The sequence below is a fragment of the Macaca thibetana genome, chromosome 16 (genome assembly GCF_024542745.1).
Source record: "Macaca thibetana thibetana isolate TM-01 chromosome 16, ASM2454274v1, whole genome shotgun sequence".
Taxonomy (NCBI): Eukaryota; Metazoa; Chordata; class Mammalia; order Primates; family Cercopithecidae; genus Macaca; species Macaca thibetana.
Genome location: NC_065593.1, coordinates 16,752,223 through 16,774,883, shown reverse-complemented (window position 1 = coordinate 16,774,883; position 22,661 = coordinate 16,752,223). Strand labels below are relative to the sequence as shown.

The 22,661-nt window shown below is 48.5% G+C and overlaps 1 protein-coding gene and 1 pseudogene across 1 annotated transcript in view; both read left to right on the top strand.

Annotated features, from left to right (window-relative positions):
* The first annotated feature begins 5,864 nt into the window (after positions 1–5,864).
* The window catches only part of ARRB2 (arrestin beta 2), a 160,035-nt gene continuing 143,238 nt past the window's right edge, over positions 5,865–22,661 (top strand). Inside the window, exon 1 of the mRNA XM_050765365.1 lies at positions 5,865–5,868. The gene's annotated coding sequence lies outside the window, so the exon portion shown is untranslated. The remainder of the gene's footprint in view (positions 5,869–22,661) is intronic.
* LOC126939811 (thioredoxin-like) lies at positions 11,682–12,041 on the top strand (annotated as a pseudogene).

The following is a 22,661-nucleotide window of genomic DNA, read 5'->3' as shown; positions in this document are numbered from 1 at the left end:
TATACACAAGTCTGACAAACATACGGACGAGGGAAAGCAGCCAGGCAGGTGGCAGCACGCGCTACATGCTTTCATTTACACAAAGTACACAAACAGGCAACAACAGTCTGCCCTTAGAAGTCAGATAGTGACTGGAGCAGGGACCAGGGGGCTTCTGGGATGCTGGAGATTTCACCGTCCTTCTCTTCTCCTCCTTTCTTTTACAGGCTCTCCGCGCCCGGCCTTCTTTCTTTCCTCTCTTTTCCTTCCTTTCTTTCTTTTCTTCCCTTTCTTTTCTTTCTTTCTTGACAGAATTTTCGTTCTTGTTGCCCAGGCTAGAGTGCAATGGTGCAATCTCAGCTCACTGCAACTTCCACCTACTGGGTTCAAGCAATTCTCCTGCCTCAGCCTCCCAAGTGGCTGGGATTACAGGCGCCCGCCACCATGCCTGGCTAATTTTTTGTATTTTTAGTAGAGACATGTTGGCCAGGCTGGTCTTGAACTCTTGACCTCGGGTAATCCACCCGCCTCGGCCTCCCAAAGTACTAGGATTACAGGTGTGAGCCACCACGCCCGGCCAAGATGTTGCTTCTTAATCTGAGTGTTGGTGACACAAGTGCCCTGAGTGTGAAAATGCATCAAGTTGGGCATTGATGACGTGTACTTTTCTATATGAATATTGTCTTTCAATAAAAAAGTAAAAATGAAAAAGCTCATGTATTTTCTACATTAAAACAACAACCATGAAAATCATCCTTCAAATCATCCATCATCCCATCTGGCTCTCCAGCTGCTTCCCTTTCTCGCGGCGTCTTCACAAGCAAGTACAGGGGTTCTTTAAGGCTGGTGTGCGTCACGATCACCTGGGCAGCTTGTTAAGTCAGATCGCTGGGCTCCCCTCCCAGAAAGTCTGGCTCCAGCTGTAGGGTCTAGAACATGCTTTCCTAACTGCCAGTCCTGGAACCACGCCTTCAATCTAAAACAAAAGTGTACACCTGCTGTCTTCACGTCTTTCCCTCCTGTTTCTTCCCTTAGCTGGTTTCTGTCTCTCATTCCCCAGAGAAACCTTTGGTTTCCTTTTTTTTTTTTTTCTTGGACCAATAAAAAACCAACCAACCAAATAGAGCAGCCTAGGGTTGCCACCTTCTCATTTTGCCAGTGGTTGGGAGATGGGAATCAAAATGACCATTTTTATGATTTTATGACATTTATGTCATAAAACAATTCAGTTTCACTTTCTGTTAACATAGTGTAAGAAGGTTAGAATTTCAGAATGAAGGTCCGTCCTTCCTTCCTGAGAAAAGGCATCTGGGAGCCTTACGGCTCTGTGCTGCCCCCATCTCCTGCCCCAGCCTCAGTCTGGCCTTTGGACTCCTAGCATTGCTCCTTTCGTCCAGCAGGCAGAATTATTTTCGCTCCCCACCCTGCCCAGCCAACATTCCTCTGCTCTTAGAGCTAGGTCCTCACAAGCTCTTTGAGACAAGACCTCCACTGGTTGGGTTCCGGGAACATTTCCTAGTGTGGCCTTTCTCGTTCCTGCAGCTCTGGACGTATTAGCTAAGCTCCAATTAGATGCAGATGGGTTCTGGGGATAAATGCTCAGGCCAAAGTAGCTCTGGGGCAGATGGACTCGGTCATTTTAGGGCTCAGGGTAGGGGTGGGGGTTGGCAATGGCTTCAGGAGAACTGGGTCTAGTCCCATGTCTGCTAATAACTGAATATATGACTGCAGGCGAGACATTTAACCTCTGGGAGTCTTGATTTCACTTCTGTAAAATGAGGATAACAATATTTATCTTCCTAGGGTTGTTTTGAGGATTATACAAAATATATTTAAAGCAGCCGGGCGTGGGGGCTCATACCTGTAATCCCAGCACTTTGGGAGGCCAAGGCAGGTGGATCACGAGGTCAGGAGATTGAGACCATCCTGGCTAACATGTTGAAACCCCGTCTCTACTAAAAATACAAAAATATTAGCTGGGTGTGATGGTGTGCGCCAGTAGTCCCAGCTACTCGGAAGGCTGAGGCAGGAGAATGGCATGAACCCAGGAGGTGGAGCTTGCAGTTAGCCGAGATCGCGCCACTGCACTCCAGCCTGGGTGACAGAGCGAGAAAAAAAAAAAAAAAAGAAAATATATTTAAAGCATCTAGACCAGTGCTTAGTACAGAGCAGTTCCTCCAAAAGCATGAATTCTTTTCTCTCTGCTCTGGGAGCCTCAGTCTCCCCAGTGATTATTATGCATAATCTACATACGCATGTGTGCGTGCACACACACAAAGGGTGGCTTGAAGTCTGAAGTGTAAGACTGTAGATTCGTTAATTTCTCCATTCATTTCCTCATTTGTCCTCTTATCCTAATGGTTCTCAACCTTAGATGCATATTACAATTACCTGGCAAGCTTTGGAAAATTCTAATACCTATTCAGACCAGTTAAATAACGAAATCAGGATCTCTAGATTGTAGCTTCATCAGTTTTGAAGCTTCCCAGGTGTTTTCAATGTGCAGGCAAGGTTGAGAACCACCGCTTTAGCTAGTGATTTCTGCAATTCGAATCACCTGTAGCAATTGGAAAACACCCAAACACCAATATCCTCGTCCCTCCCTTTCTCCCACTCCCACGACAATTGAATCAGCTTCTCTGAAAGTGAGTCTCAGTCATGATGATGTTTTTTTGTTTTGTTTTGTTTTGTTTTTTGAGATGGAGTTTTGCTCTTGTTGCCCAGGCTGCAGTGCAATGGCACGATCTCAGCTCATCGCAACCTCTGCCTCCCAGGTTCAAGCAATTCTCCTGCCTCAGCCTCCCAAGTAGCTGGGATTACAGGCACCCACCACCACAACCGGCTAATTTTTGTATTTTTAGTAGAGACAGGGTTTCACCATGTTGACCAGGTTGGTCTCAAACTCCTGGCCTCAGATTGATCTCTCTGCCTTGGCCTCCCAAAGTACTGGGATTGCAGGCTTGAGCCACTACACCTGGCCTCTGGCTGCCCCTTCTAACCAAGAAAGGACCCCTGAGATGAGAAACAAGGAAGAGTATGGGCCCCATGTGTGTGTAAGCCTTTCCCCAGGTTGACTTTATAATTGGCCCTCTTGGACATGCTGGGATTTGACTCTATAGAATGGAGACAATGAAGTATGTGTATGTGGCAGGGTTGGGGGTGGGTTCAAGCAATTCTCCTGTCTCAGCCTCCCGAGTAGCTGGGATTACAGGTGCCCGCCACAGCACCCAGCTAATTTTTGCATTTTTAGTAAAGACAGGGTTTTGCCACATTGGCCGGGCTGGTCTTGAACTCCTGACCTCACGTGACCCACCCACCTCGGCCTCCCAAAGTGCTGGGATTACAGGCGTGAGCCACCATGCCCGGCCTCTAGGTGTTTCTTTATGGGGAAAATCAACATAGCTCCTGGAAAATGCTTTCTTCTTTTTTTATTTTATTTTATTTTAATTTTATTTTTTAGTTTATTTATTTATTTTTTTTTTTTTTTGAGATGGAGTTCGTCTCTGTCACCCAGGCTGGAGCACAGTGGCACAATCTCGGCTCACTGCAACCTCTGCCTCCTAGGTTCAAGCGATTCTCCTGTCTCAGCCTCCTGAGTAGCTGGGATTATAGGCATGTGCCACCATGCCTGGGTAATTTTTGTATTTTTAGTAGAGATGGGGTTTTACCACGTTGGCCAGGCTGGTCTCGAACTCCTGACCTCAGGTGATCTGCCTGCCTTGGCCTCCCAAAGTGCTGCGATTACAGGCGTGAGCCACTGCGCCCGGCCAAATGTTTTGTTCTTTATCCCAATAACCAGAGAATTCCGAAGTCATTTGCTTTTACCTGGTAGGGACAGCAGTGCACCTTTACAATCTTGCCTCAGAGTTGTGGCAACACAGTATCTAATGGTCAAGGTCAGGGATATACACCATGGCAGCTGGTGCTCAGATGAGGTGGAGACAGCAGTGCCTTCCCCCAGACATTTCTGCAATGTGATTTTGAGCACTGGTCTTGGCTGTATAGCCTCTGAGCTAGCTCTCCAACATCTCTACCCCCCATCCGCTTTCTGTGCCCACCAATTTTTCATAAATTTATTTTCTATTTAACTCAGGCAGAAGTGTGTCTTTTGTTTACAGTTAATAACACTGACTGATGCATATCCTTCTAGGAGTCCCTAGAGGGCAGCAAACAGCACCTGCAGCTTGAAGCGGGAGCAGGGAGGCAGGAGCAGCGCTGGATCACGTTGGACTTTGGCTCAAAGACTCTGCATAAGTAAAGAGGGCATTTGTGTTTTCCTGACCTGTGGCTCTCAGGAAGAGTGTGTCTTAGACCTGGACTAAGGAGGAAGACTCAGACTAAGGAAGTTCAATTCCAGTAGGAGGCCATTGCTTTGTAAATTTTTTTTCTTTCTTTTCCTTTTTTTTTTTTTTTTGAGACGGAATCTCGCTCTGTCGCCCAGGCTGGAGTGCAGTGGCCGAATCTCAGCTCACTGCAAGCTCCGCCTCCCGGGTTCCCGCCATTCTCCTGCCTCAGCCTCCCGAGTAGCTGGGACTACAGGGGCCCGCCACCTCGCCCGGCTAGTATTTTGTATTTTTTTAGCAGAGACGGGGTTTCACCGTGTTAGCCAGGATGGTCTCGATCTCCTGACCTCGTGATCTGCCCGTCTCGGCCTCCCAAAGTGCTGGGATTACAGGCTTGAGCCACCGCGCCCGGCCGGGATTACATTTCTAAAGCAGAAGGGATGAATTATGAGGCACTTGTGGTGTCTCCTTCCTGGTAGCATCTACTTTATTCACTGCTTTTACCTCTTGTCAAAAGTATTCTAGCTGCCTTTGGGCCCCAGCCTTTGTCTTGTGCCGAGAGTCTTGTTTATCTTAGACATTACCTGCATGCCACCACAACCAGGTTCCTCGCTGCCTACCCTCTATTCTTCTCCCTAATAGCATCAGATTTTCTTTTTCTTTCTTTCTTTTTTTTATTTTTGAGACAGAGTCTCGCTCTGTGTGCAGTGGCATGATCTCAGCTCACTGCCATCTCTGTCTCCCAGGTTCAAGCAATTCTCCTGCCTCAGCCTCCCAAGTAGCTGGGATTACAGGCATGCCCCAGCACGCCTGGCTCATTTTTGTATTTTTTTTTAGTAGAGACAGGGTTTCTCCATATTGGTCACGCTGGTCTTGAACTCCCAAGCTCAGGTGATCCGCCCACCTTGACCTCCCAAAGAGCTGGGATTACAGATGTGAGCCACCCCACCTAGTCCAGATTTTTCTTTTCTTTTTCTTTCTTTCTTCTTTCTTTTTTTTTTTTTTTTTTTGACAGAGTTTTCCTCTCCCAAGTTGCTGGGATTACAAGCATGCCCCACCATACCTGGTAATTTTGTATTTTTTTTTAGTAGAGATGAGGTTTCTCCGTGTTGGTCAGGCTGATCTCAAACTCCCGACTTCAGGTGATCCGCCCACCTTGGCCTCCCAAAGTGCTGGGATTACAGGCGTAAGCCACCATGCCCAGCCCAGATTTTCTAATAGGGAATTATTCCTTGCTACTGTGTGTCGAATCCTGGGGAGAGAAGTTGAGGTCATTAACAGTCCTAGGGTTTGGGGTTGACCTAGAGGAAAATGACCACGAGATGGCAGTAGCATGCAATGAGCTTTACTGGGGCGGCTCTGAGACAGGGTTACCTGTGAGGGGGAAGTCCCCCATAGCGGGAGTCCTTCCAAGGACAGTGATGCGGGGCCACCATCCAGAAAGAGGAGAAGACAAGAGAGCTTCTGGGGAGAGGGGTATCAGAGGCGGTTTACATGTCTGGATGAGGAGGGGTGTCTCTGGATCAAAGAACTGCCAAGGGCAGCCCTGGCTTGGGCTCTGTTATAGCCCCAGGGTTTGTCCTCTCTGTGGCCAGCAGATGTGGGGTGCGGTCTGGCAGGGTATATAAAGCAGGCAGGCTCTAAGTGGCTAGAAATACATTTATTTGGGCTATTTAATTAAAAGCACCTGGATGTGTAAAAAACTGAGTTTAGCTCTTAGGGGTTTTTGAGCTAGCAGTCCTGTCGTGAAGAAGTAAACAACGTAGGGCTCAAGGTTCAGCTCATTTATTTAACAGGGTGAATAACAGTGCCTGCCTCCCCCACTCTCTCCCACTACAGAGGTTGACGGAGCAGATCCTTCCTCAGTCTTCCCTGCTCGTATAGCCAAGGGCAAACATGGGGCCTAAGCTCAGCCAGTTCGAGAATTGTCTCCAGGTCTTTAAAATTTTATTTATTTATGTATTTATTTTTGAGACAGGGTCTTGCTCCGTTACCCACGCTGGAGCGCAGTGGTGCAATCGTGGCTCACTGCAGCCTTGACCTCCTAGGTTCAAGTGTTCCTCCTGCCTCAGCCTTTTGAGTAGCTGGGATCACAGGTATGTACCACCAGGCCCAGCTAATGTTTACATTTTCTGTAGAGATGGGGTCTTGCTATATTGCCCAGGCTGGTCTCAAACTCCTGGCTTCAAAAGATCCTCCTTCCTTGCCCTTCCAAAGTGTTAAGATTACAGGTGTGAGCCCACCCCATACCTCTCACTTTTTTTTCATGAGATAGCATGTTACTCTGTCTCCCAGGCTGGAGGGCAGTGGTTCAATCTCAGCTCACTGCAACCTCTGCCTCCTGGGCTCACGTGATCCTCCCACCTCAGCCTCCCAAGTAGTTGGCACTACCGGCCTCAGCTACCATGTCCAACTTTTTTTTTTTTTTTAGTAGAGATGAGTTTTTACTGTGTTGCCTAGACTGCCATTAAACTCCTGGGTTCAGCCAATCAGCCCACCACCTCCCAAAGCATCTAGATTTTCTTTTTCCTTTTTTCTTTTCTTTTCTTTCTTTCTTTCTTTCTTTTTTTTTTTTTTTTTTTTTTTTTTTTTTTTTTTTTTTTGAGATAAAGTCTCGCTCTGTTACCCAGGCTGGAATGCAGTGGTGCGATCTGGGCTCACTGCAACCTCTCCCTCCCAGATTCAAGCAATTCTCCCACCTTAGCCTCCCAAGTAGCTGGGACTACAAGTGTGTACCACCACGCCTAGCTAATGATTTTTTGTATTTTAGTAGAGATGGGGTTTCACCATGTTGCCCAGGCTGGCCTCGAGCTCCTGAGCTCAGGCAATCTGCCCACCTTGGCCTCCCAAAGTGCTAGGATTACAGATGTGAGCCACTGCGCCTGGCCTAGATTTTCTAACTGGGAATTATTAAATAGGCTGGGTTTCAGCCACTGCATCCAGCCCTCTCCAGGCCTTTTCATATGTGTGTATGACTTCAGTATTTGGAGATTTGGAGATGAGAATCATTGGCCAGTCTGGCCCTATCGAGAGACTCTGCCGTGCCGCTTCTCGATTCTCTTTATTTATTTATTTATTTATTTATTTATTTATTTATTTTAAGACAGAGTCTAACTCTGTCATCCAGGCTGGAATGCAGTGGCATGATCTCAGCTCACTGCAACCCCCACCTCCTGGGTTCAAGCGATTCTCCTGCTTCAGCCTCCTGAGTACCTGGGATTACAGGGGCGCGCCACCACAAGCAGCTAATTTTTGCATTTTTTAGTACAGACGGGGTTTCACCAAGTTGGCCAGGCTGGTCTCAAACTCCTGACCTCAGGTGACCCGCCCGCCTCGGCCTCCCAAAGTGCTGGGATTACAGCCGTGAGCTACTGAGCCCACCACTTCTCGCTTCTTGATCCTTTCGAGCAGGCTTTGTCCACCAGGTCCCTCCTCTGAACCACAGAACACAGGAATGATTCTCCCAATTCTCCAAAGAGCCTTTGCCCTTTCCCTTTCTTCCTGCTGGAATTCCAACTCTAGGCCTGGGCCCTGGGGATGGCACGGCTGCGCTAAGGACAGTGCGGCAGGCCGCTAAATGGGGGCTGGGCCTTCCTCACCTCTCAACCAGTGGTTTGTGCCCTGGACTCTAGATCTTTACATTTCTTGTCACATGGGCAAAATAAATCTCTCCTTTGTGTAGCTGTGAGGTTGAACAAATAGGACTCGCAGTCTGCCTTTATTTTAATCTCCTAATCTCCATTCAAATCTGTTTTGTGGGGATGGCCCTTCACTGTTCTTTTGAATGGAACATAGGGCAGGCCCATGTCTTTTCGGGACACTCTCCTTTGGTAAAAAGTTTTTGGGTCACTTCAAGTTATAAAAGTTTCATTTCAGCCAGGCGCAGTGGCTCACGCCTGTAATCCCAGCACTTTGGGAGGCCGAGGTGGGTGGACCGCCTGAGGTCAGGAGTTTGAGACCAGCCTGGCCAACATGTTGAAACCCCATCTCTACTAAAAATACAAAGTTAGTCAGGCATGGTGGTGGGTGTCTGTAATCCCAGCTACTCAGGAGGCTGAGGCAGGAGAATCGCTTGAACCTGGGAGGCAGAGGTTGCAATGAGCCGAGATCGCACCACTATACTCTGGCCTGGGTGACAGAGTGAGACCCTGTCTCAAAAAAAAAAAAAAAGTTTCATTTCAATAATTGCAATTAAAAAAATAAGTGCAGTCCCTTTCATGGAGCTGGAGGGCAGAGCAGTGGTTGCCAGGGTCTGGGGGAGGTGGGCAGGGACTTGTTGTTTAGTGTGTGGGGTTCCGTCTGGGATGGCGAACAGCTTCTGCAGGTGGCTGCGCAACAGCGTGAGCATATTTGGGGCCACTGAAATGATTCATATACATGTAAATTGGTTAAAATGGTAAATTTTGTGTTGTGTATTTTGTATCACAATGAAAAAATGCAAAAAAAGGTGTAAGCCACAAAACTCCAAAACACCCCACAGCCCCTCCCCCAAATGTAAAAGTCCATTTAAAGTTAAAAACTTCTCCCTTGCACCTTCTCGGTCTGTTTTGGGCAAGCAGCATGCAACAGGAAAAGTGTGTGTGTGTGTGTGTGTGTATGTCTGTAGGAAAGGGTACGGTGAGGACAGAGAGACTCAAATTAACTTCTCAATGTACCCCCAACCCACACCTGCTTCTATGCCCTGGGATTCTCCTCCTCACTCACGTGACTGCCTTTGTACCCCCAGGGTTGACATGGCCGGGGAAGAGGAAGAAAAGGGCGGGAAAGATCTGATTTTGTATTGTACGAGCTGGTACGGAAGCTTCTTGGACTTTGTACATAGCTGACTCTTTATCTATTGGGGGACTTGTTTAAGTCCTTCTAAGACCTCCAGTCGACCCCATTATTGGGGTCTCACCTCCAGTTCCCTGGGTATAACTGAACTCTTCTTGGCTCACATGCAGCTCAGGCCTCAGTTTCTTGCTGCTGGGGCCACATCTTTCTCTCCAGGTGGCGCTCCTGGGCAGGTTTTAGTCTTTGTGTTCTGTTTTGTTTTGTTTTTTAATAGCTCTTGCTCAAGGTTGGGCAGGTTTTAATGTGGCCTGATGCTGGTTCTCCCTCCTGCATAGCTCACATCTGGCCCATAGGAAACAATCACATATCCTTTTCCTGCGATATAGATTTCAGGGGTCCCAGTTTCCAATGCAGCCAACTCTCTTCAATGTATGATCAAAACCACTATCAGCCAGCACATCTCTCACGCACCAAATTAAACATTTTTTTGTGTGATCACTTCGGCAGCACATATCCTAAATTTTTTTTTTTTTTTTTGGTAGAGATGGGGTCTTGTCATGTTCACTAGGCTGGTTTTGAACTCCTAGGCTTGAGCAATCTTCCCACTTCGGCCTCCGAAAATGCTGGGATTACAGGCATAGCCACTGTTCCAGGACTTGGATTTTTTTTTTTTTTTTTTTTGAGATGGAGTCTTGCTCTGTCGCCCAGGCAGGAGTGCAGTGGCCGGATCTCAGCTCACTGCAAGCTCCGCCTCCCGGGTTCTTGCCATTCTCCTGCCTCAGCCTCCCGAGTAGCTGGGACTACAGGCGCCTGCCACCACGTCCGGCTAGTTTTTTGTATTTTTTAGTAGAAACGGGGTTTCACCGTGTTAGCCAGGATGGTCTCGATCTGCTGACCTCGTGATCCGCCCGTCTCGGCCTCCCAAAGTGCTGGGATTACAGGCTTGAGCTACCGCCCCCGGCCCAGGACTTGGATTTTTAAAATCAGTTTGATTGAGGTATATATATATATATATATATATTTTTTTTTTTTTTTTTTTTTTTTTTTTTTTTTTGAGACGGATCTTGCTCTGTCACCCAAGCTGGAGTGCAGTGGCATGATCTCGGCTCACTGCAACCTCTGCCTCCCAGGTTCAAGCGATTCTCCTGCCTCAGCTTCCCAGGTAGCTGGGAATACAGGCGCCCGCTGCCAAGCCCGCTCCCAGGTAGCTGGGACTACAGGTGCCCGCTGCCAACCCCAGGTAACTTTTGTATTTTTGGTAGAGACGGGGTTTCACCATATTGGTCAGGCTGGTCTCGAACTCCTGACCTCGTGATCCACCCACCTCAGCCTCCCAAAGTGCTGGGATTATAGGCATGAGCCGCCGTGTCCAGCTGAGGTATAATTTACATAAAGTAAAAGTCACCAATTTATGTGTATATTGCCAGCAACTGACACCACAATTAAATAGACAACGAAGGAACCGATCGCTCCCGCAGCCAACACTATAGTTCACCGTGGAGGACCCCGTGGACAGCTCCAAGCCTCCCTCTGCATGACCATTTCCTGGGCGGAAGTCCTTTGAGCTAGGTGGGAAATTTGGACAGTACCCAACCTATGTGGAGGAACCATGTCCTGGCACTGGGGAAGTGGGAGATTTAGAGCATCAAATCGATGCTCGATCCAACCCATTGATCACACCTCACCCCATCACAGCAAGTTAGGTGTTTCTCTGCTTTCTGTTTGAGGCGTTACGTGAGAATCTCTTATCTGTAGGACTCTCCAGGGAGTTGTATGTTGCGATTCCAGTAGTGGAAAGAACAAAATCAAAACACTGTATGGTGAAATCCTCAAAGGGAAGGAGCCGGAACTCACATCCTTCAAGATATCATCTGTACCTTGGCACTGTTGTGACCGGGTGGGCAACGTAGTGGCAGAGTTGAGGGACAAAATGCGTGCTAATAGTCTCCAGGCTCAAAAATGATTCAAGACCCTGATGGTGTCTCTCCAAAGACCAACACACGGGGATGGTGCCAACCTGTCGCTGAGTTACAACGCAGGGCTGGCGACTAACTGGTTTAATTCGAGACCGTGGGTGGGATCACTGGTCTTTGCTTTGACAACAGAATTCGAGTCCCCGGAAAAAGAGCTACTCGACCAGGTTATAGACTAGTGGCTGCTAGAGTGCGAATGACAACATATTGTATTATCAAGATGTTCTTAGATCAGCGTATGGACCGATCTATTGCACTGCCGTCAGTTGTAACCAAGATTGTTGTATTCAAGGAGAAAGAGACGCTTGCCTGGAAAACACACGGACAGTTTTTTGAGTATGGGGGAGCCCCGCACCAACCCATTATGATTTGAGGTCTCTTCTCAGATGCTCCCAAATCTGGCAATGGTGGCAAACTATTGGGCTAAAAGACTCAATCCAGCAAATTCTGGATTTAAGGCTCCTGACATAATACCTGGAGCAAATATGACACTTCCACTTACTCAGATGGCTGCTCACTGAGTGTCAAGAGGAACAGGGACAGGCATATGGTCACTCCAACTTTGAACATCCTAAAGAATTATGGGGTAACAGGCTACAAATGAAAACGGTCAGTTCCTATTTAAAAAGAAAAAAAAAAAAAGACAGCCGCTCGTCAGACCTCAGCAGCCAAGATGGTGAAGCAGGTCGAGAGCGAGGTTGCTTTTTAGGAAGCCTTGGATGCCACAGGCGATAAACTTGTAGTAGATGGCTTCTCAGCCACGTGATGTGGGCCTTGCAAAATGATCAAGCCTTTCTTTTCCCCTCTCTGGAAAGTGCCGGATATTCCAACGTGGTATTCCTTGAAGCAGATGTGGTATGACTGTCAGGATGTTGATTCAGAGTGTGAAGTCAAATGCATGCCAACATTCCAGTTTTTTTTCCTTGAAGAAGGGACAAAAAAATGCATGCCAACATTCCAGTTTTTTTAAGTGGGTGAACTTTCTGGAGCTCATAAGGAAAAGCTTGAAGCCACCATGAATGAATTAGTCTAATCGTGTTTTCTGAAAACATCACCAGCCATTGGCTATTTAAAACTTGTAATTTTTTTAATTTACAAAAAATATATATATAAAAGTATGAAGACTATAAACCCAAATGCCATCTGGATGACAATAAAACATTCATTCTAACACCTGAAAAAAAAAAAAGACAAAGAACATTTCCAACAACTGAGCATTTTCCTAGTCCCCCTTTGCTCCACCCCTTACCTCTGCTCCTTGACAACCACTCATCTGATTTTGATCCGTATATGTTGGTCTTTACCTAAGAAATCATGTTTTGAGGACTTACATATTGTAAATGGAATCATACAAGATGTACTTGTTCATATCTTTTTTCACTTAGCATGAAGCCTTTGAGAAGCATCCATGTCATTCCGTGCATCTGTTTTTTCTTTTTATTGCTGAGTAGTGTTTATTGTATCTATGTACCACAATGTATCGATTCACCCATTGACATAGACTGGATTGTTTCCAATTGTTTACTATAGTGAATATAGGCATTATAAGCATTTGTGTACAAGCCTTTGTGGGGACGTATGTTTTCATTCTTCTTGGATAAATATCTGAGTGAGATTGCCGGGTCATGTTTTAAGTATATGGTTAAATCAGCAAGAAATCCACCAATTTATTTCCCAAAATAACTCTACCATTTTGCTTTTCCACCAGCATGGAATGAACATTCCAGTTGCTCTGTATTCTTGGCAACACTTAAGTATTGTCAGTTTTTAAGGGGTGTGTGTGTGTGTGTGTGTGTGTGTGTGTGTGTGTATTGGTATCTCATTATAGTTTTAATTTCCATTTCCCTCATGTCTAATGATATTGGACATCATTTTATTCATTTATTGCTACTCATATATCTTCTTTGCTGAAATATCTGTTGAAATCTTTTTCCCATTAACAAATCAGGTGATTTTATTTTATTACTGAGGTGGTGGTGTTGTTTTTTGACAGAGTCTCACTCTTGTCACCCAGGCTGGAGTGCATCGGTGCGATCTCGGCTCACTGCAACCTCTGCCTCCCGGGTTCAAGCGAGTCTCCTGCTTCAGCCTCCCGAGTAGCTGGGATTACAGGCGCCTGCCACCATGCCCAGCTAATTTTTATATTTTTAGTAGAGATGGGTTTTCACCCTGTTGGCCAGGTTGGTCTTGAACTCCTGACCTCAGGTGATCCACCCACCTCAGCCTCCCAAACTGCTGTGATTGCAGGCATAACCCACTGTGCCCGGCCTACTACTGAATTTTAAGAGTTCCTTGTGCATGCTGGATACAAGTCCTTTATCAGATACATGATTATTTTTTAAATTTATTTTTAAAATGTATTTATTTTTAGCAACCCTGTTAACTGAATAGTTAAACAAATTTTCCGTATATGTTTTCTCTCAATCTGCGGTTTGCCTTTTCATCTTCTTAAAAGCATCTTTAAAGGTCAGAACTTTAAAATTTTGGTAACGTTCTATTTATCATTTTGCTTTTGTTTCCCATTTAAGGAATCTTTGCCTAACTCAAGGTCACAAAGATTTTGTCCTATGTTTTCTTCTAGAAGTATTATGGTTTTAGCTCTTATATTTAGGTCTATGATTTATTTCAAATTCATTTTAGGGTATGATGTGAGGTAAAGGTCAAGGTTTTTTAAATTTAATTTTGGCATACAGGTAATCTAATTATTCTGGCACTATTTATATGAAATACTATCCTTTTTCCCACTGAGTTACCATTGGATAAAATCAGCTGACTGTTTGTCAGCCTATTTCTGGACTCTATTCTGTTCCATTGATATCCCTGTTTATCCTTACAGTGAGAGAACACTATCTTGATTATTATTGCTTTATAATACATCTCAAAATTGAATAGTTTTGTCCTCCAATGTGTTTCTTTTTTCTTTCTGCTTTTTTTTTTTTTTTTTTTTTTTAGACAGAGTCTTGCTCTGTCACCCAGTCTGGAGTGTAGTGCCACAATCTCAGCTCACTGCAACCTCCACCTCCTGGGTTCAAGCAATTCTCCTGTCTCAGCCTCCCAAGGGGCAGGGATTACAGGCACCTGCCACCATGATTGGCTAACTTTTTGTATTTTTAGTATAGATGGGGTTTCACCACATTGGCCAGGCTGGTCTTGAACTCCTGACCTCCAGACCTCAAGTGATCCACCCTCCTCAGCCTCCCAAAGTGCTGGGATTACGGGTATAAACCACCACGCCTGGCCCATATTTCTTATTTAAACATTTTTTTAGGTAAATTTTAGCATTAACTAGTCTGTTTTTAAGAATGAGTGCCTCCAGAAATTTTGATTGGGATAGTGACACTCTATAGATAAATTTGCAGAGAATTGGCAATGTTGAGTCTTAAGGTCCATGAATATGGTCTATCTCCCCATTTCTTTTTTTTTTTTTTTTTTGAGACGGAGTCTCGCTCTGTCGCCCAGGCTGGAGTGCAGTGGCGCAATCTCGGCTCACTGCAAGCTCCGCCTCCCGGGTTCACGCCATTCTCCTGCCTCAGCCTCCCGAGTAGCTGGGACTACAGGCGCCCGCCACTGCGCCCGGCTAATTTTTTTTCTATTTTTAGTAGAGACAGAGTTTCACCATGGTCTCGATCTCCTGACCTTGTGATCCGCCCGCCTCGGCCTCCCAAAGTGCTGGGATTACAGGCGTGAGCCACCGCGCCCGGCCCTATCTCCCCATTTCTTTAGGTCTTCTTTAATTTATCTCAGCAGTATTTTGCAGACTTCCTGCTCCCTTTCTGTTTTCCTCATATCAGGACCACCCATAATTTTTTTTTTTTTTTTTTTTTGAAATGGAGTCTTGCTCTGTTGCATAGGCTGGAGTGCTGTGGCATGATCTCGGCTCACCGCAACCTCCACCTCGCCTCCTGGGTTCAAGTGATTCTTCTGCCTCAGCCTCCCAAGTAGCTGGGATTGCAAGTGTGTGCCACTGTGCCCAGCTAATTTTTGTATTTTTAGTACAGATGGGGTTTCACCATGTTGGCCAGGTTGGTCTTGAACTCCTGACCTCCAGTGATCCACCTGCCTCGGCATCCCAAAGTGCTGGGATTACAGGTGTGAGCCACTGCACCGGGCCCATATTTTCTATCTTTTAGTGCTGGATTATGTTTTTCCCCATCTGTGTTTGATCAGATATTCAACCTGCCTTTTAAGGTTTGATTTTACTGTAATTTTAATTCTCTAGATTTCTAATGGAATCTTTGTCATTTGTCCTATTCTTATTTCATGACTTCCTTTTTTAAGCAGTTTATTTATTTATTTATTTATTATTATATGTTAAGTTCTAGGGTACATGTGCACAGTGTGCAGGTTTGTTACATATGTATACATGTGCCATGTTGGTGTGCTGCACCCATTAACTCGTCATTTACATTAGGTATATCTCCTAATGCTATCCCTCCCCCCACCCCCTCCCCACAATAGGCCCCAGGTGTGATGTTCCCCACCCTGTGTCCAAGTGTTCTCATTGTTCAATTCCCACCTATGAGGGAGCCTGACTTCCTTTTCTTGTTTCATGGTTGCTGTACCCTTTTTATTTCTCTGAGGACTTTAAAGATGCTTTCTTAAGGCCAGCCGTAGTGACTCATGCCTGTAAACCCAGCACTTTCAGAGGCCATGGCGGGTGGATCACTTGAGGTCAGGAGTTTGAGACCAGCCTGACCAACATGGTAAAACCCCACCTCTACTAAAAATACAAAAATTAGTCAGGTGTCGTGGCGCACACCTGTAGTCCCAGCTGCTTGGGAGGCTGAGACAGGAGAATCACTTAAACCTGGCAGGCAGAGGTTGCAGTGAGCTGAGATCTTGCCATTGCACTCCCACAGCAATAAGAATGAAACCTCATCTCAAAATAAAATAAAATGTAAAAAAAGATACTTTCTTTAAAGCGGTTTTCAGGGTGCTCTAAACCCATTTTCTCAGTGATCAGTTCCCCTGTTTGCTGAGTTTGTTTGCTCTCATGAGGTTGGTCTTCCTCAGCGCTCTCAGGTTGTGAGGTTATCTGGAGAGTCTGTAAAAACCAAGGCCATCTGTTAGTGGCCTCAGCTTGGTTGATACTGGGCTGGGCTCCAGCCAGAGGTTTCCTCAGAAATGTCTGCTGTGGGTCTCCACTTCATGTGAGTGATGCATTTCTGGGACAGTCCCTGGGAGCTTGGTGGCTCTGCTGAGCCACAGGCATGTGGCTTGGTCTTCGCCATGACCTTGGAGAGGAGGTGTAGCCACTCTGGCTGATGCTTACTAACTGGCAGCATGGGTCCCAGTGCCAGCCAGGCTCAGGCCCCAGTCCTGCTGGGCATCTACACCGTGGCCCATCCCCTCCAACTTCAGCCCTGCTGTCGTCCCCACCCCCAGAGACTGCCCATACCAGCTCCTGTGTCCCCTGCCAGCTCCTGTCTCCTTTCTCTTAAGGAGAAGTCTCCATTTTTGGTCTACAAAACTGTCTATCTTTTGTTATTGATCATGTTTGTGTCATTATTACTTTTTAAGAGATCTCGTGTCTATATGTTTGAAGCAGAGGGAATGGTTTCCACGATCTCAATCAGAAGCATTGTAACTTATCTACGTGTGTGATGCAGCTGCTGTTAGCTACATTTTGTTCCACAAGCAGATCTGCAGAAATGCACATACCCTAGAGCTGTGTGTTATTCTTCAACTTGCATAACAACGACTCACATCAAGCCTGTTTGGACCTGTTGGTGACCTAGGTCCAGCTCAGCCTGGGGCAACAGGACAAAGGTGAAAGCAACCTCTAGTTTTTATTTTAACATATATGCATATTCATTAATTTGTGTGTGTGTGTGTGTGTGTGTGTGTGTGTGTGTGTGTGTGTGTGAGATCGCTATGTATCAGACATAAGTGCCTTTGTAAGGGACTTACAAACATGAACTGATTTATGATCCCCATTTTACAGATAAGGAAACTGAGGCCCAAAGAGTGGTGAGCCGTGACTGGGGTCCAGAGTCCTGCGGATCTCTCTGCTGTGTGTACTCACGCGTGCCCTCTTGCCTTAGCTTGCACACAAGGGTGGGGGGCATGAAGTCCATTCTCCCTCTGACAGTGGCATGCTTTTCCACAGCCAGAGTGGAAGGGGAAAGGATCGGAGAGTGGCAGACTCAGGGCCTTGCCTGGGGACACCAGCCCTCTGACCCAGACACGCTCTGCCCACTTCCCCCCTGCCTACTCACTAGACTCAGACGCAAGAGTCTGAGACTGCCAAGGAGGCCTGGCTGCAGCAGGGGCAATGTGGTCTCTCTCCCACTCTCTCCCATCCCCAGCCCACTGTCAGGAGTGATCTGTTCCCTGCAGGCTGTAGGGACCAGGGCCTGGAGAGGAGGGAGATACGTGAAGACAGCTACCTCCTTAGAGGAGAGGGCTACCATGCCACCTCACTGAGGTTCTTTATGTCTAGAGACACAGCAAGATAGAGAGAGAACAAGGGATACAGGACCCAGGAGAGAACAAATAATTCAGAGGAATACAGAAATACAGGCTGGGCGTGGTGGCTCAGGCCTGTAATCCCAGCAGTTTGGGAGGCTGAGGTGGGTGGATCACTTGAGGTCAGAAGTTCGAGACCAGCCTGGCCAACATGGCAAAACTCATCTCTACTAAAAACACACATGTGGAAAGAAAAGAAAAGAGAAGAGAAAGGAAAAGAAAAGAAGAGAAAGAAAAATTAGCCGGGCGTGATGGTGGGCACAAGCTACTCAGGAGGCTGATTCAGGAGAACTGCTAGAACCCGGGAAGTGGAGGTTGCAGCGAGCAGAGATTGTGCCACTACACTCCAGCCTGGGTGACAGAGCGAGACTCTATCTCCAAAAAAAAATAAAAATAAAGAAAGTAAAAAAAGAAATACAGAGAGCCAAGACAGAGAGGCGCAAAGACAGAGAAACAGAGACTGGGAGGTGGAGGGAAGTACCTGGAGGGCATCTGAAAGTGAGGCTTCGGGAGATGGGGCTGGGGTGAGTCAACGTTGGTACAGGAGGTGGCAGGAGGTGGCCGTGCAGGGAACGAGTCCCTGGCCATGGGGGATTAGAGCTCTGGGGAGTCCAAGTCAAAAAGACCTGGAGCCAGGGGTTCCTCCCACTACCCGTGCGGCCCTGTATCGGGTGGGGCTGAGCTGGGGCTGGAGTAAGCGTGCATATTGTATCCAGTCCCTCCTGGCTGCTGGCCTGGTGTCCCTGGATCTGGGGACAGGCGCCCGGCCTTACGGTGCCCTCCTCCTGCATGGGCCAGTTGGCTCCACCCTCCCGGTGCCAGTGTCAGGTTCCAGGCTGTTCCCTGGGGGAACTTTGATCTGGAAAGAATGAGGGTGACCGATCTGGCTGCTGCCCAGGGCCGAGCCATGTCACCGAGACCTGGCCTGAGCTGCCCCTGCCGCCTTCCCGCCCACTGGGACACCACGCGGTTACCGTGGGCTCAGGAGACACAGAGGGGTCTTTCCTGCTTCCCTTCCCTCCCTTCTCCTCTTTGTCATCCATGGTTTATTCAGTAGTTCACTCATTCACTCATTCATCAAGCATTGGCTGATGGAGTGCGGGGCGAGTGATGGGGACAGAGGGACAAGGAGATGGGTCCTGCCCTTTAGGGAGCCCCTCGCCTGATGGGGGGCAGGTGGCCCACACAGACACACCCTAAACAGAGACCACTGCTTGAGAAACACAAGCTCTGTTTTGGAGGAGGAAGACGGGGAGTGCGAGGAGGGATGTGTCCTCGTGGACACCATGTGGGGTTAGTGGAGGTAAGGAGGTAAGGACAGGCTTTATCAGGGAGGGCTTCCCAGAGGAGGGGGTGGTTAAGCTGGACCCTGATCTGGAGAATGAGCAGGAATGTGTCCATTTGAGAAGTAGAAGGCCAGGCACAATCACAGAAGTGCGAAAGAGTTTTGTGTTTGTGCGTTTGTGGGCAGCAGTGGCTGAGAAAGGGGGGTTGGAGAGGTAGGTGGGGGGCTGGTTAGGAAGGGCCTTGAATGGCCCCCTCAGGCATTACCCTGTTGGCGAGGGGACCCATGAGTCAGGGTTAGGGGTCCTAGCTGGAACAGATTGTCAAATCAAGATACAGCTGGGGGCTATAGGGGAAGCGGCAGCTTGATGGCACCTCCAGGCCTTGCCGAGGAGGGGTTGGTGCCTCCGAGACCTCCCCTGCCAGCCCCAGCCCCAGTTAGTCTCCACAATGCTTTTGAGGAAGCCCAGCTGGTCTATGGGCTGCAGCGGCTCCAGTGGGCTCCAGGCCCAGGGCTCAGCCCAGCCCCCTCGCCTTGGCCTGGCCTCCCCACCCCCACTGCCCACTGTGACTGACGCAGCCTTTTGCTGGGCTGAAAGCGGACACTGCCTGGCCTGTGAGGCCCCTGGGGAAGGCCCAGGGAGCAAAGCCCTGGAGCTCGGGCTCCTCTTGTCCTGAAGGCGGCTGAGCCAGGGCCTATAAATAACCCCTTCCCCGGCCCTGTCTCTGGGAAGGGGGAGGGGAGGCAGGCCCAGGCCAGACTGAAGGCACCAGGTCTTTTGGTGGGAAGCTGTGGAGGGGGTGAGGAACGAAGGGGACAGGGCCCACGGTTGGAGGCCCAGTTCTGTCCCGGGACAGTGACTGCTTGCCCCTGGAGTCTCGGGGTCCTCTGGCCTGGAGCAGCCAAGCTCCACAGGGAAAGAGTGCGTGCAGGGACTGTTGTTGTAAGAGGAGCGGCCAGTCCTCCTTCCTCCCATCTCTGGGTGGGTTTCCGGAGGTCCAAGAGTCCGGATATGAGCTCCGAGGGCCACCCAGGCTGGGCCTGGCCTGCCCCAGAGACCCCTTTTTCAATTCCCAATGGCCCAGGACAAACTTGTCCCTGCTTGCCTGAGACCTTAAACATGTGCCTGTTCTTCCTGGACTCAGTCTCCCCTCCTGGCTCTGCAGTTTTCGGGGTAGGGGTAGGGAGCCGAGTGAGTCAGTGCAGAGCCCTCTCCAGGCCATGGGGCCAGGGCTTAGGGGCTGCGACCCAAGGGGGAGGATCCTGGAAATGGAAAATCTGAGCCGGACAGCCTTATCTGGGCTGGAAGCAGCTGTCTCCACCCCACACCCTGCGCAGCCCCCGCCTCTTAGGGGAGGACAGCGGCCCCTCTCTGCAGGAATAGGTGGTGTTTGTTCTCTGGGTAGCCTGGGCCTCCGCGGAGGCCTGTGGGAAATTCTTCCTTATTGGGGTCAAGAGGGCCCAAGGTTGGCGCAGGAGGGCAAGAAACTCTGCTCGCTCTCTTCTTTCCGCACATCACAGCCATCCTGATTTTTTTTTTTTTTTTTTTTTTGAGATGGAGTCTGGATCTGTCATCCAGGCTGGAGTGCACTACAACCTCCCCTTCCCCAGTTCAAACGATTCACGTGCCTCAGCCTCCTGAGTAGCTGGGATTGCAGGCACACGCCACCACGCCCAGCTAATTTTTTACATTTTTAGTAGAGATGGAGTTTCTCTTTCTTTCTTTCTTTCTTTCTTTCTTTTTTTTTTTTTTTTTTTTTTTTTTGATGGAGTCTTGCTCTGTCGCCCAGGCTGGAGTGCAGTGGTGTGATCTCTGCTCACTGCAACCTCCGCTTCCTGGGTTCAAGCTATTTTCCTGTCTCAGCCTCCTGAGTAGCTGGGATTACAGGCACACGCCACCATGCTTGGCTAATTTTTGAATTTTTTTAGTGGAGACAGAGTTTCAGCATGTTGGCCAAGCTGGTCTCAAGCTCCTGACCTCAGGTGATCCACCTGCCTCGGCCTCCCAAAGTGCTAGGATTACAGGCATGAGCCACCATGTCCGGCCATATGCTTAGAATTTTAGCCGACCCTACAACAGCCAGGATCTGCATCTTCTAGAGACCTACTTCTGATTAGAGTGAGCCAGAACTGGGGCATGTAATATACATGTTCAAACTCATGCTCACACAACATTATACATGCAAACATTTACTATATGGAAGCATGTGTACACACGTGACACATGTACAAGCACGTGGACAGTAAAGGCTGCATAGGACATATCCTGATGTCTACATTGACACATGTACTGGAGGCATACATTTGTATGTGTGCATATAAACACATTCCCCACCTACAAGCAAGAGCATTGAAAACCCTCCTGTAAACATGGGTGCTTACAAATGTGCACATACCCCACACACCACCTATCCGCGCCAGTAAGGAGTATAGATGCCTGAACTCCCAGCATTTTCCTCTACCCAGACATACTCACACATGCACGTGCAGGCACCACGCATACCCAGACGCATCCTCAGATACACGGGAAAGAGATGAACATTGAAAGGTACACGTGTGTCTGGCAGAATGTCTGCTGGGACGGAGGGATGGCGTTTAAAGGAGGGTTTGGTGGAGCGGAGTTGAAGTTATCCAGAGGGCAGGAGGGTCCCAGGATTAGCCCCTGTGGCTCCGCTTCAGGCAGGCAGAGCTGTGGGACTAGGGCAGAGACCCATGCGTCCCTCTCCTGGGCACTGCCCTGGGACTCAGCTGAAGATAAGATTTGGAGGCTCCAAGACGTGCCCAGCATGGGGCCCTCACTCCTGCACAGCCTTCACCAAGTTTTCTACCTCCCTCTTTATCGCTCTTCTTGGCTCCTGAATCCAGCAACCTGGCAGGAAAAGATAAATCTAAGCCCTGTGTTCCCACCCCTATGGATCTCATAACAAGGCAACAGTTTCCAGGGCAGAGGCTGGATTTCAGGATTTGGGAGGAGGAGGGGGAATGGCGTGTTTGCCAGGGGTGGTGGGGTCCAGTCCTGGAGTGTACGTCTCCTCTGAGGCCTCATTAGCTTGCTCCCTGTGGGTGCCTGCAGCTGCAGACCATGACGAGTCAGAGGGTACGGCAGGATGCACACACCTTCCTGACTGTGACCCTGATGGCCAGGCCGGCTAGCTGCCCCAGCCAGCGAGACCTCCGTGGGGGTGTGGCAGGGCCAAGAAGGGCCCGACCCTCCAACCTGAGTCCTTCCTGGTGGAGGGGCTTGGAGGGATCCCCAGTGAGGTGTGCAGCTGCCTTTGACCCAGTGAGGAGGCTGATGCGAGCTTGTAGACAGGCCGGGGAGACCCACAGCTCGCTATACCACTAACACACCCTCTGTGTGACTTATTTTATTTTATTTTGAGACAGAGTCTCACTGTCACCCAGGCTGGAGTGCAGTGGTATGATCTCAGCTCACTGCAACCTCTGCCTCCCGGGTTCAAGCAGTTCTCCTGCCTCAGCCTCCTGAGTAGCTGTGACTACAGGCACCTGCCAGCATGCCCAGCTAATTTTTATATTTTTAGTAGAAGTGGGGTTTTGCCATGTTGGCCAGGCTGGTCTCAAACTCCTGACCTCAGGTGATCCGCCTGCCTCGCCCTCCCAAAAGACGGATCTACGCCTGGGATTACAGGTGTGAGCCACTGCATCCGGCCTCTGTGACCCATTCTGATGAATGGTACCCCTATAACTCCAAATCAGAATTTGGGAGCCATCCTTGCCTCTCTCCCCCTTCCCTCATTCTCCATTGTCCATCTATCCAGCATCCTGTTGGTTCCACTGATTCTCCAATGAGTCCCCTTTTCCCAGAGGACCCAACCACCACGTTTATTGAGCCATTACTAAGGCCAGCTGCCGCCCCAGGTGTGGGGACAGCCTAACGGC